We start from the raw sequence: 13049 nt of genomic DNA on the forward strand, positions 1-13049 counted from the left end.
CCCCCACCCAGGGAGCTCAGGCCCCTAGATTGGGACGTGTCTCTTGTATTGCGGAGCCTTACTCTCGCCCCTTACGAGCCGCTATGAGAAGCCACAGACAGGGATCTGACCCTCAAGACTGTCTTCCTTTTAGCCCTGGCTTCGGCGAAGAGGATTAGCGAATTGAAGGGACATTCCTTTGCAGTCAAACACTCGAGGGGGTAGGGATCAGTAATGCTCGAATTTGTTCCGGAATTTGTAGCGAAAACTCAAAACTCAACGGTCCCTGATGCTCGGTTTGAGTCTTTTACGATCCCATCCCTCAGTGACTTTGTAAATAATGACCCTGATGAGTTACGGCTCTGTCCTGTACAGGCGCTACGGCGCTATCTGAAGAGAACACTGCACCTCAAGCCTGAGTGTTGGCGACTCTTCGTTAGCACCAGGACCCCCAAGAAGGAAGTGTCTAAGAACACGATCTCTTTCTGGCTTCGTGAGGTTATCAAAAGGCATATGCAGCGGCTGGCGAGGACGTTGCCAGCCCTCTACACCCCCGTGCTCACGAAATCGGGGGGATTGTGCCCTCCCTAGCATTCCGGAAGAACCTGTCGGTCCAGCAGGTACTAAGGGCAGGGGTGTGGTCATGCTAGGCCACATTCACCTTTTTTTTACCCTAGAGACGTTACCCATCGGTCCTTGGACACTTTTTCCTTGGGTCCGGTGGTGGCTGCTCAACAAGTGGTGTAACTACCCAGCTCCCGTAGGGACAGAGTTGCGGCTTGTCTATTGTACGCAAGTGAGTGGGCGTGAACGGTGAGTGACTGGCTCCCCCTTCCTCCCCTATCATCCTACCCTTCTTCCCTCGGGCAGAGAGTTAGGCCGTACAAAGCTGAACCAGACGTCTGATGCAGGTGAGTTTCATTACTTGAGTGTCCTGTCTTTGTTACCTTTCAGGTATTCATTAGATGTAATGTCCCCCCTTTCCCCTGCAAGGCGGGGAAAGGGGTTGCGGGCTAATTACCAAACCCATTCCTCATGTTGGTCCTTAGTCCCCAACGTTTCCTACTCACCTCTAGTGTGATCGAGAATGGTTCTTCCTGGCTTTTGCCTCGCTGTGCGGTCGCTTACTACCGTAACCTCGCCACAGCAAGGATGGTCTAGTAGACTGGCTGGTAGCACGATGGTTCTCATAATGGTGCTCTCGGTCCAGTGGCCATGTCCCCCTGGCTCTTACCCCAGGTGTCATTCAGAGACCTCCACTCAAGATCCCTGAATCTTGAGTCCCCATATGCAGACCGAGGGTTTATATTTTGTAGAACAAATTGCATTTTTACGGTAAAATGCATTTTTTCCAACATACAAAACCTGAGGTCCTTTACCTGAGGTTACTTCCACCAGCGCTTCCCACACCTGCCCTAGACCAGAAAGCTTAATGCGTGAATCTGGGCGGTTAAACCGCGGGGTTTCTACAGTTACCAACACATGCCCAGCTGGTAGTGATACCAACTAATGCCGCGCAAGTCTTTTGTGGCGTATGTTCAGCTACGCCAAAAGTATCCCCATATGTAAAGGACCTCGGGTTTGTATGTTAGGAAAAATGCATTTTACCTTAAAAAAAGCGATTTTAGCAGACTTACAGAGTAGTGGATGGATAGAGCCTGGCTTTTAACTGCTACACGTAGTACTTACAGTGTCATTTGTTGGACAAAATTTTGCTCATCTGGTTGAACTGTTTAGTATGAATTACATTCCTGTTACCTCCTTAAACATACTCTGGTTTGCTTTAAAACTGTGAATATTAAAAGCTTCTTTTTCAGGTTCCACAATTCATTTGAGTTTGAAAAAGTCTGGACTGTTTTGAAAGCAATGCTAGTTTCTAATTTGAGTGGTTAATTGAGTAACCACTCACTGTGATAAAAACTTTGAAGATTTTATTAAATAAAAAAAATTTCTTAACCCTTTCAGTATTTTACACGAAAGATTATGAAACAGACATGGGGCCTGCGGAACCAACAAGAGATAAGTGGCCAGCTGAATGCCACTACAAAGCCTACAGAAATGACCCCACTGAAATTAAAGCATATGAATTTAACTTACAGTTTTGGCATATAGCTACAGCTCGCCTTTCTTTCATCATAATATTTGAGGTTTGTTACATTTAGCATGTACATTTTGTTATAGATATAGTTATACATTACATTTTCCAGTAATAATTTTTAATACAATTTCCTCTTACATCATGTACATTTATAAATAGTAAAGAATTAATACATTAATCACATAAACTTATGTATTTTTCCAGCACGTTGTTTTCTTCCTTACTGGTACTCTTGCATTGCTTATTCCTGATATACCAATTGAGGTTAAGAATCAAATGAAGAGAGAGAGGAAGGTAAGGATATTAGATTGTAAATCTAAAATATGAAGGTGTTCAAGTTATTGTACTATATTCTTTTTGGTTTGAAAATGTTTTAATTTTAGGTTAGGAAAATTAAAAGAAATTTTTGGTAAACCAGTTGCATGACAAGAATGTGTCAACATGCATAACCATAAAAACAATAGGCATTCCAGCAGCCTAAGTTATGAAATTGATGATAAAAAAACAGGTTTTGTAGTTCTCTTCATTTGTTACTGAAAATCAGAATTGTTAGTCCTTTAAGCAATCATAAGTTAATAGAGATGAGTTTTAGTATTTTGTTTTGGTGTGCTACATTGTTATTTAACTGTGAAACCGAAATTAAGATGCTTTTTCAGGTTTAGTTGAAGGAGAAGAATAAGTAGCAAAGAATGCAGTAGCATTGTGAAAGAGTCATGCATAGTTCATACTGTTTCATATATTCTTGTAATAGATATTCTCTCCTAATCTTTTCCTACAGGTTGAAAAGGAGACATTATTTGAAAATGAAATGCGTAAAATTAGAGAAGAAAGGCATGGTCGGCAAATCTATAGCGAACAACACCATGAAGAGGATATGCACGTTGATCTTGGGGAAGGCCTTGGTCCTAGACCAAATTCACGAACTACATCTGCTTCTTCTGTTCCACAATATCTCAAGAACCATCACATTTAAAGTATTGCTTCAGGTACAAATAACACTTCAACTTATGGGGTTCAGTACTCACCAGCCTCATTATTATGATTATTTTTTTGCTATACTATCATTTAGGATGTGATATATTTTGAGATCTACCTCGTTATTATGATTATTTTTTTGCTATACTATCATTTAGGATGTGATATATTTTGAGATCTGCCTCATTATTATGATTATTTTTTTGCTCTACTGTACTACCATTTAGATGATATATTTTGAGATGCACTTCTTAGATTGTATGTTAAGTGCGTAAGATTAGTTTAGGTCATATAAGTTCCTGCTGTTTTAAAATGCAGCTTATCTTAAGACTTTACATGGGAGCTCTCCAAGTTTATGTTAACCCTTTCAAAGGAAATGGTTGCCTTGAATAGGATAATTGAATCACAGCCTTCCTTGGTTTGGTAACTGAATAGCACTTATTTTGTGAATGATTAATGTAGTCACATTCTTATGATTCCAGGATTTCACAATTTCTTGCATATATTGCACAGTTTCTTCATAGATGCATTACAAAGGCATCAGCATTAAGGTTCTGTTTTCATGAAGAATATACAAATAATAACTAGCACACAGTTCTGGCCCTAAGTGCCACAATCTTTTTGTGACACTGCTTTATTGCTGAACATCAGTCAGATTTTTAGGTTTGCAGTGGATTGAAAATGTCTCCAAGGAAAGTGACGCATGATTGGGGCATCCATGCCAAGAGCATGCCTACTTTTTTTGAGTGAAAGACTACAGACTGTAACTGTGGAAATTAAAAAGAAGTTATAGTAGAAAGCTCAGAGTTGTCCTTTTCAATCTCTTGGAGAGGTGTATGTATAAAATAGCCTGTGCTGCTTCAAAAGATCTCATTTTTCGAGATTATAATATATTAAGTTGCTTCTCCATCAGAAATCACCGGATGATTGTTAAGGAGTGAAGTTTTTATAAGTACTGTAGTCTGGGATGGAATGTCAGTGGAGACAATAGCAGATCAGGTTGATGGCGTCAAGCAAATGATGTTCTCAAAATGTTAGGCTGTACCTCCTTTTGGCATCCATGAATTTTATGAGGATCTTTTCTGTTCAGCTTGATTTCTCAGACCACAAATAATGAGACTGTAACTGCTCATGCATATGTCATTAGATATGTTTTTGCAGGACATCCTTTCCTTCTCACTTTGAAGATTAATAATCCCATTGCTTACTCCACTTGGAATTCTCTTCTTTATTTTTACAGTTGCAAGATGGTATATCCTTTAGTTTAACAGTTTCCATATGGTAAATAATTGAGCCAGGTTCTTCCAAAAGTAGTATGCATCCTGTCCTCTACTGTAATAGTTGTCAGATGGTATGTCCTAGTTGCCAGTTGGTACATTGCAATGTGCAAATCGACATAAAAGACATATGTATATCATAGAGTAATTCAAATAGATTATAGTACTGCTTTCCACTTATTAAATCATAAAGCGCTTATTTATAAACTTCAGACTCCTGGAGTGGGTCGATATGTTTTAGGATTACTTAGAGATTTCCTTACATGTAGGCAGCAGTGAGTTGCTCTTGATGGGATCTTGAGCAAACCATGACCTATTGTGCCTGGAATTCCACAGGGTAGTGTTCTGGTCTGCTGTTATTTTCAGTATATACAACACAAGTGATATGGAAAACAAGTTTGTTCAGTATGCTGAAGATGGTAGATGTAGTAGTCTCCAACATAGAAATGAAGCTGCCCTTAAGTCTCATCGTGACATGGAGTGACATGGAGTGGATTAAAGGAATGGCATAGCCGTGAGGTATGAGGCTGAACTCCAGTAAATGGAAAACACTAGTTTAGCAGATGTAATACTGATTTCCCACCCCCATCCTCCCCTTCCAGTAGATGGGACTCTGCTGAATGAGTCTGAGGCTTTAACTCTACTTGGTGTAACTTTTGACTCACATCTTACTTTTGAGAAACATATAATGAAAGCATCAGCAAATGCTGTGCAGAATTTAGGTAAAGCATCTGCAAATGCTGCACAGAAGTTAGGTAATGTATGTAAGGCCTCATATATTTATAACACTTATAAAATCAGGGCAACCTGTTTAGGTCATTTGTCCTTCCTTTACTTGAATACTGTTCTCTGGTGTGGATGTCTGCCTCTGCCAGAGATTTATCTTGTAGACAGAGTGGTTCATGGTGACAGGTTTCAGATTCCTAACATTAGCAGTCATGACTTGACCCTCGACGAATGGTTTTCTTGTTTGTTAATTTTTCATAAGTTGCATTTTGTCAGATCTTTCACATTCACAATTGATCTCTGATCCTCTTTTCCTACCAAGAGCAACCAGATATGCTGAACAGCAGCACCAATATGCAGAAAATGTGCCTTGCTGTCAAACTTATCAGTTCCAGAAGTCCTTTATTCCTCGTACTGTTGGACTGAGGAATAGTTTCCCTGAGGATGTGCAATTTGAACCTCAAAAGCTCAAGTTAAGATGCAAAGCATTACTACCCTAAAACAAGTACAGTATCCTGTATTTTAATAATTTACACATTTATTTATTTATTAATTTAGACTAATAATAACTGATCTCTTCTTCCTGTATTTCCTATTACCTTCTGTTACCTCTTTCAAATGAACACCATATTCTTTGGAAGCTTGAATTTCAAGTCAGTGGCCCTGGGCTTGTTTCATATGAAAAGGTTTCATCTTCTAAATAATTATACAGTAATTCTCTTTGCTAGAGGGAGGGGGAGGCGGCAATGGACAGGCTTCAGCTTGTTCACCAGGCAGTGGCTAAGACCTTTAGGTCTGCGTGGCACTGCACCTCAACCCTCTGGTCAGGCTGGCCCTTCCCCTTTGGTCAGAGAGTCCCAGACTTCCTTGACTCCTCATAGAGGTAACCAGACTTCTACCCCGGTAGAAGATGGAGGACGTCGGGGGTGTGGCAGTTCTTCCCAATTGCTACTGATAAGGGTGGGTGCCTGTCAAGCCATTGGGCAAGTTTGGCAGTGACTTGGAGCAAAAGCATGGGGAGTGGATGCCTGTCAGATATGGTTCTGCTACCTTTAGAGTCTTGGTCATCCCTCACCCTCTTTCTGGTTTGGTTCCAAATATTTGTGTCCGGCTTATGGAAGGACCTCTCCCTGTGGGAAGAGGTGAACGTGATACTCCAGGAAGGCACTGTGGGAGTCTTTACCCCTCTTCCCACTGAACCAATCCTAGATGGAATGGTCCATTCTGTTCTTGATTCCATCAGAGAGTGCATTTTCTTGCTTTTCAGGGATTTGATGGATGTACATGTTAAATACCTACCTATTGGTCCTCCTGCAAGTATCTCCTCTTTACCCTTGAGGTGGGGACGGTGTTCTAGTTCAAGGCACTTGTGTCGGACTCTCAACTGCTCCTCCAAGGGTTCACTCGAGTGTTCATTTTTTATCTCTACTTGAGCTCGGTTGCGTGGGTACGTCTACAGAAGTACCAGTGTGATTGGCTGATCCTGATGAGCTCATTGCCGCAGTTGTTAGGACAGAGATCAACTTCTCGAGTTTTTGTCACGACTTGGGTACTGTATAATGGTCAGCTTTGAGAAGTCAGATCTCACATGCAAGTGTTGTGGTGTAGAATAGATAGGGAAATTAAGGAAATTAGATAGAAAAGAGAGATAGAAAGAAAAAGTTAGGAGAGAGAAATAAGCCAATAGGCAAAGAACACAGTGATAACGCCCCAAATGCTGTTGTGTGTGTTACCAATACGGGATGTTTTACATGAACCATTGCAGTATCACGTGTTGAAACTATAAAAACAGTCGTAAAAGTGAAATAATGGCCTCGCGATTGAAGCTAACCTTAAAACATGAGTCAGCACAGTCTAAATGCTTACAACAGCTGATTCTATAGCCCCGCCTTCTTGGGAAGGTGTTTTGTGAAGTTCCAGGAATTTGGGGTTGGCTCAAGTGATGTACTTCTTCAACCTCCAGTCAATTATGTTTGGGAGGGGTCTTTCACACACCCTCCTAAGATCACCTCCTATCAAGCCTCTAAGAGGATTTGAATCACACCCACTACAGTCCTTCAATCAGCTACTTGAAGGGGAGGCCTTGCTGATTAATCCTTCCCAATAAGGCTAGAAGGAGGTGGAGATTGCAGGTAACAAGTTTTCTGAGGGTTAGGCGAGTTAGAGACCTCTGAGGAGAGCAGAGTTCAGAACTGTGTCCCTTCAAGGAAGAGCACATCTCCCTAGCTGATGTTCCCCATATAGACTGATTCAAAGAGTGATTTGTTTCCATCATTGTAACTTGTTAATTTTGTACTGATCTTTATAATACTAAGTACTAATTAAAGTGAAGAAATTACCCGATCTTGTCTCTATATCGCCTTCTGAGAGATATCAATACTTGAAAGGAATAAATATACAAAGATAGGCATCATCTCATGAAAAATCTGAAGAAGGACACTCGAAAAGAAACCAAAGGTAAGAAGAAAGACTAAAATCTATACAAACATATAACAAAGAACATAAAAAGGGAGATAACTCCCAACAGTTTAACAGCTTCTGAAACCAGGAGATGCCTTCCTCTGAAGCATCCAAATCTCTGCCATCATACTAACTTTCTTCCATCTTACTTTCCACCTTCTCCTAACAGTTGTTTCATAGTACAGTATGCAACAAAACTGGTGCCACTTTTATATTTTGTACTGGACAAGTGTTTTTAAACATGTCTGTGTATGAGGAAAAGTTGGTCACTTGTTTTGTAGAATCTTTATCATTATTGTGAAAAACAAAAAATATTTCATGCAGCAATAATATTTCAGAACGAAAACTAAATATGTTACTGTAGCATGAATCCCTTGGCTCACTGTGACTCCCGGATTCGTGGAACCTTTCAGTCTGGATACGGTGAAACTGTGAGAAAGAGAACGTTGTGATGGAGTGAAAAAAAAAAAATTTAGGTAGAGAGCATAGTCTAATGATAAAAATTGATGCACTTGGGGTATGAATTCAAAGTTATTATGTCCTTTCACTTTTGTAGTTTTGTGATAAAACTTAGGCTTAGGCTTAGGCTATAACCAAGGCTACATAGGTCTAGATTCCTGGGAGGGTTTCTTCAGCTTGAAGAAAAAAAAAAAATAAATAAGCGAGGTGGAGAGTAATCTTCGCTATTAGAAATACAATTAATTGACTGTAATAAGGCCAGACATTATCAGCCACACCTGCTGTGTGCAGTTTCTGCAGAATGACAACAAACAACAATGTGTTATAAATAATAATAATAGTATGGCTCTGGAGTCTGGCCCCTATGCCATTGGCCTTATAACATACTAGGATATATTTCAGATTGCAACAATATATATATATATATATATATATATATATATATATATATATATATATATATATATATATATATATATATATATATTATTGATCTATTTTTATTTATTTATTTATTTTAAAAATCCACGAGTGTTGGAATAGTGGTTGTCTGTATTTAATGATATTGTTCATCGAGAGTTTTACAGGTGGGATGTTTTGACTGAACAAAATTACTTTTGCTTTAATAATTTTTATGGGCTAGGGTTGATCTTTTCAGATGTGTTTGGCCTTCAAAATATTTTGGACACCCCATCCCGCCATATCACATGAATTAACTTCTTATTTAATGATCTTATTTAATGATCCATGCTAAGTACTGCAGGAATTACATATCTTAATGAAACTTCCACCATCAAGAACAAAGCCAGTGTAAGCCTCGTAACAACTCCTATGCCAATAGGGATTGATGTCCCCTTTTCATCCAGGTGCCATCATATATTACCTCGATAGGTAAATTACCATGTTCATCTGGTTTGACCCCAGTCTTTCATAATAATCAAATATTGCTCTATCAACTTCTTTCATGGATTCCTTGAAGGTCTGGTCAGCAATCCGTTCAATATACTCTTTATAACGTTCATACGTGCTGTTTGCTAAAGGTTTGGCACCTAAGGCAATTTGAGTATTATTCAAGGCTGCCAAGCCTCCCCCATTTATCATGTTTTGATATATAAATGAAGCTGTTGTTTCACCGATATGTTCTGTTTTCACACTTTCACTAGCTTACACTTTGGTATATTGAAAAACAGACGGCACCTCACACTGACACTTTAGTTTCAAGTCAACATCAAAACTGTTTTTATCAGTTTTGAGTGTTATATTGCAGTCACACTGCCCGCAATACGTCGAACTAAAAGCGTCTTTTAGAACTCTCAAGGGTAATGAAACTTTCTCCATCATTGCTTACACTTAGAAGATCTTCTTTTTCAGTTATATAACTTCTCAATAAAAAACTTCTTAGGTTGGCTCCTGATGAAACATCGACATCACCTGCTACGTCAGGGACAGCAATTACATCTTGAAAATGCCATTATCTTCCTCCTCCTCCTCCTCATCATCAGATAACTTCAAAACAAAGTCGCTGCTGCCATCATCATCATCATCTTGATATATTTGTTCAAGGAATAATAGATTTTACTGGGAGCTTCGTGAATGGGAAGTACTTGGCATCTCCTCAGCACACGTGGTTGTGGCAACATGAGAAGCCACAACATTAGCTGTGTTTATACTTTTAGCTTCCAGATAAGTTTTGATATTACAGAGCTTGCTTCCTTCGCTTACTAAATTTCTTTTTGGCATGTTGGTAATATATATAATAAAGAACTGATGTCCAAAAGTCCGAGGAATTGTTGCAATTGACTGATAATAACAAACATACAATACATAAAAAAGAATATAAGAATTCTCTCTCGGGACAGCTGGCTTGCGTTATTCACCCATGGGAAGAGTTGCCATCTCTATCAGGAAAACATATTGTACCGCTTATGAAACAAAATGCAACGAAAAGAAATACAGATACATGAAGAATAAGTGCAAAATGAAATAGTAAAACCACCCCTAACCAGACTTTTAATTTTCTACTTGGTTGTGGCCTTTAAATTGGCCTTTAAACCATTTAAAAAGCTTCGTATCGACATTATCTTATGCGTGGCAATGGCCAGGACCCAGATCTGTGGAAATATGACAATAACTCATTTTCACGAATTTGAGCCAATATCACCAAAATTACAGGCTGCCGATACCCTTAAACTAAAATGCTTGTAACTGTCTATTTTAATATTTCACTGCTTAATTTGATAGTTCAGACAAAAATATACCTTGAATTATCTTTCAAACAAAAATACACCCCAAACCATCATCCCAAAACACCCAGAGTAACCTTACATAACAGTACTCTCTTAACCTCTAACGCCGAGCCTCTATTTACAAAAACGTCTCCCGTGTATGCCGCGGCGTTCGGGAGTTAGCGCCGAAGCTGAAAAAGTTTTTCAAAAATCACAGCACGCTTAGTTTTTAAGGTTAAGAGTTCATTTTGGCTCCTTTTTTGTCATTGCCTGAAGTTTAGTATGCAACCATCAGAAATGAAAAAAATATCATTATCATATAAATATTCAAATATATGACAGCGCAAAAAAATTTTCATATATAATTTTATACAAATCACATTGTGAGCAAAACGGTTAAAGCTAACATGGTATTTTTTTCTTTGTATTGTACACTAAATTGCGATGATTTTGGTATATAACAAATTGTAAAGCGATCAAGCAACAGAGAAAATATTATCACAAAATGATGCATGAATTGCAACGCAGCGCAGGCGTAAAAATGTTTTTTCAAAAATTCACCATAAATCGAAATATTGTGCTAGAGACTTCGTTTGTTGAAAAATGAAGGTAATTGATTGAATATTACTAGAATGTAAAGTGTTTTAGCTTACAATTGCAGTTTTTCGACCATTGAGTTGAGTTAAAGTTGACCGAAAGTTGAATTTTTCATTTATTGTGATTTATATGAAAATATTTCAAAACTGATAAAAGCTACAACCATGAGTTATTTTTTGTTGTATTCTGTATGAAATTGCGCACATTTTCATATATAAAAAGTTTATGTAACGACTAATATAAAGCAGGTGCAAACATTACGACAACGTGGCAAAAGAATTTCTGAGATGTTTGGCGAGTTATGGCAGAGCGTAAGAAAATGTTTTTTCAAAAAATTCACCATAAATCAAAATATTGTGCTAGAGACTTCCAATTTATTGCAAAATGAAGTTAAATGATTGAATATTACTAGATCGTAAGAGTTTTTAGCTTACAATTGCGTCTGTTGTATTCTACATGGAATTCGCACATTTCCATATATAAAACTTTATGTAACGACTAATATAAAACAGTGTAAACATTACGACAACATGACGAAAAGAATTTCTGCGCGGACGTAAGGAAAAAGTTTTTTCAAAATTCACCATAAATCAAAATATTGTGCTAGAGACTTCCAGTTTGTTGGAAAATGAAGGTAAATGATTGAATATTACTAGAATGTAAGATTTTTAGCTTACAATTGCATTTTTACCATTTCGTTTGTCGAGTCAAAGTTGACCGAAAGGTTTTGGCAGTTATCAGATTTATATGAAAATATTTCCAAATTGATAAAAGCTACAACCATGGGTTGTATTTTGCTGTATTTTACATGAAATTGCGCATATTTTCATAAATAAAACTTTATGTAAGCTAATATAAAACAGTGCAAAATTACGACAAAATGAAAAGAATTTCTGACATTTTGGCCGAGGTGCAGCGGGCGTGAAAAGTTTTCAAAAATTCACCATAAATCGAAATATTGTGCAAGAGACTTCCAGTTTGTTGCAAAATGAAGGTAAATGATTGAATATTACTAGAATGTAAGAGTTTTAGCTTACAATTGCGTTTTTCGACCATTTGGTTAGTCAAAGTTGACGAAGGTTGAAATTTTTGTAGTCGACGTATGGTGCGTCCACTTGGCACCAACAGACAATTTTAAATCGACGTATGATCGTCAGTCGGCGTTAAGGGTTAATACTGTCACTCTTAAGTATATACACCTAAAATGCTTATAACTGCCTATTTTAACTGTTCATCGCTAAGCTTTACAGTTCAAGCAAAAAATATACCTCAAACTATCATCCTAGAACACCCTAATATCATTTCAAAGTCATGTTGCAAAATTAAGTATTAAGTATACTAGCCTATAACTGGTACTCTTAAGTATCCTCTATCATTCAGACACGCATGTTTTCTTTGGCCTACATAATTTTGCGCATCGATCTGTGCATACTGTAATGCAATGAGCGTACATTTTACTTATATTGATATTTTTCTGCTTTGTAAGATTTTGAAATATTTACTGTACAGGTTCATATTTTAGGATAGCACTAGTACTGTACAGAGCATCAAAAATACCTGGGTAGTTTAGAACGATGGGACATGTACATCCAAACAGAATACTAGGTTTGTTACATCATGTTAGTACTTTTGTGATTACGTACAAATACATTTATGATAAAAAAAATTATTTACTACAGTAAGTTCTTGGTTTACGTCATTTTCTGGTTAGTTCCCACCACCTCCCATAAATTTAATAAAAAAATTGTTTGCCATCATTCTCTCTCTCTCTCTCTCTCTCTCTCTCTCTCTCTCTCTCTCTCTCTCTCTCTCTCTCTCTCTCTCTCTCTCTCTCTCTCTCAGTATCATTATACTGAGAAAAAGTAACAAAATATCTATTGAGGTTATTTCACTTACAGAATCTATTTATACTATATTGATCTAATCACCATTAAAATATTTAAAACCCAAATTTCATACGTAGGCTCCAGTAGCAAGTTTTCTGTGATGACGTAATATCTCTCTCTCTCTCTCTCTCTCTCTCTCTCTCTCTCTCTCTCTCAGCACTGTACTGTACATATTCTTTAATGAAAATATCAATTACTGTACCACAAGCATAAAAAACATGGTAATAAACAAATCCAGTAATTCACGACAGATCGATGTAGGAAGCATCGCCATATTTTTTGCTTTGGCTGATTTATTGTACCATATTTCATTACAAGTTTAGTTGACTATGATTATCACACATATAACAGTACAATAAACCCCCCG

General features: G+C 37.8%; 1 long non-coding RNA gene across 1 annotated transcript; it reads left to right on the forward strand.

Annotated features, from left to right (window-relative positions):
- The first annotated feature begins 1640 nt into the window (after positions 1-1640).
- Positions 1641-2921, forward strand: LOC136849239 (uncharacterized). Its single transcript, XR_010856278.1, has 3 exons — positions 1641-2126; positions 2282-2371; positions 2856-2921. It is a non-coding gene; the product is annotated as an uncharacterized lncRNA (long non-coding RNA).
- Positions 2922-13049: the final 10128 nt, after the last annotated feature.

Source organism: Macrobrachium rosenbergii, chromosome 2, assembly GCF_040412425.1.
Source record: "Macrobrachium rosenbergii isolate ZJJX-2024 chromosome 2, ASM4041242v1, whole genome shotgun sequence".
In the NCBI taxonomy this organism is placed as follows: domain Eukaryota; kingdom Metazoa; phylum Arthropoda; class Malacostraca; order Decapoda; family Palaemonidae; genus Macrobrachium; species Macrobrachium rosenbergii.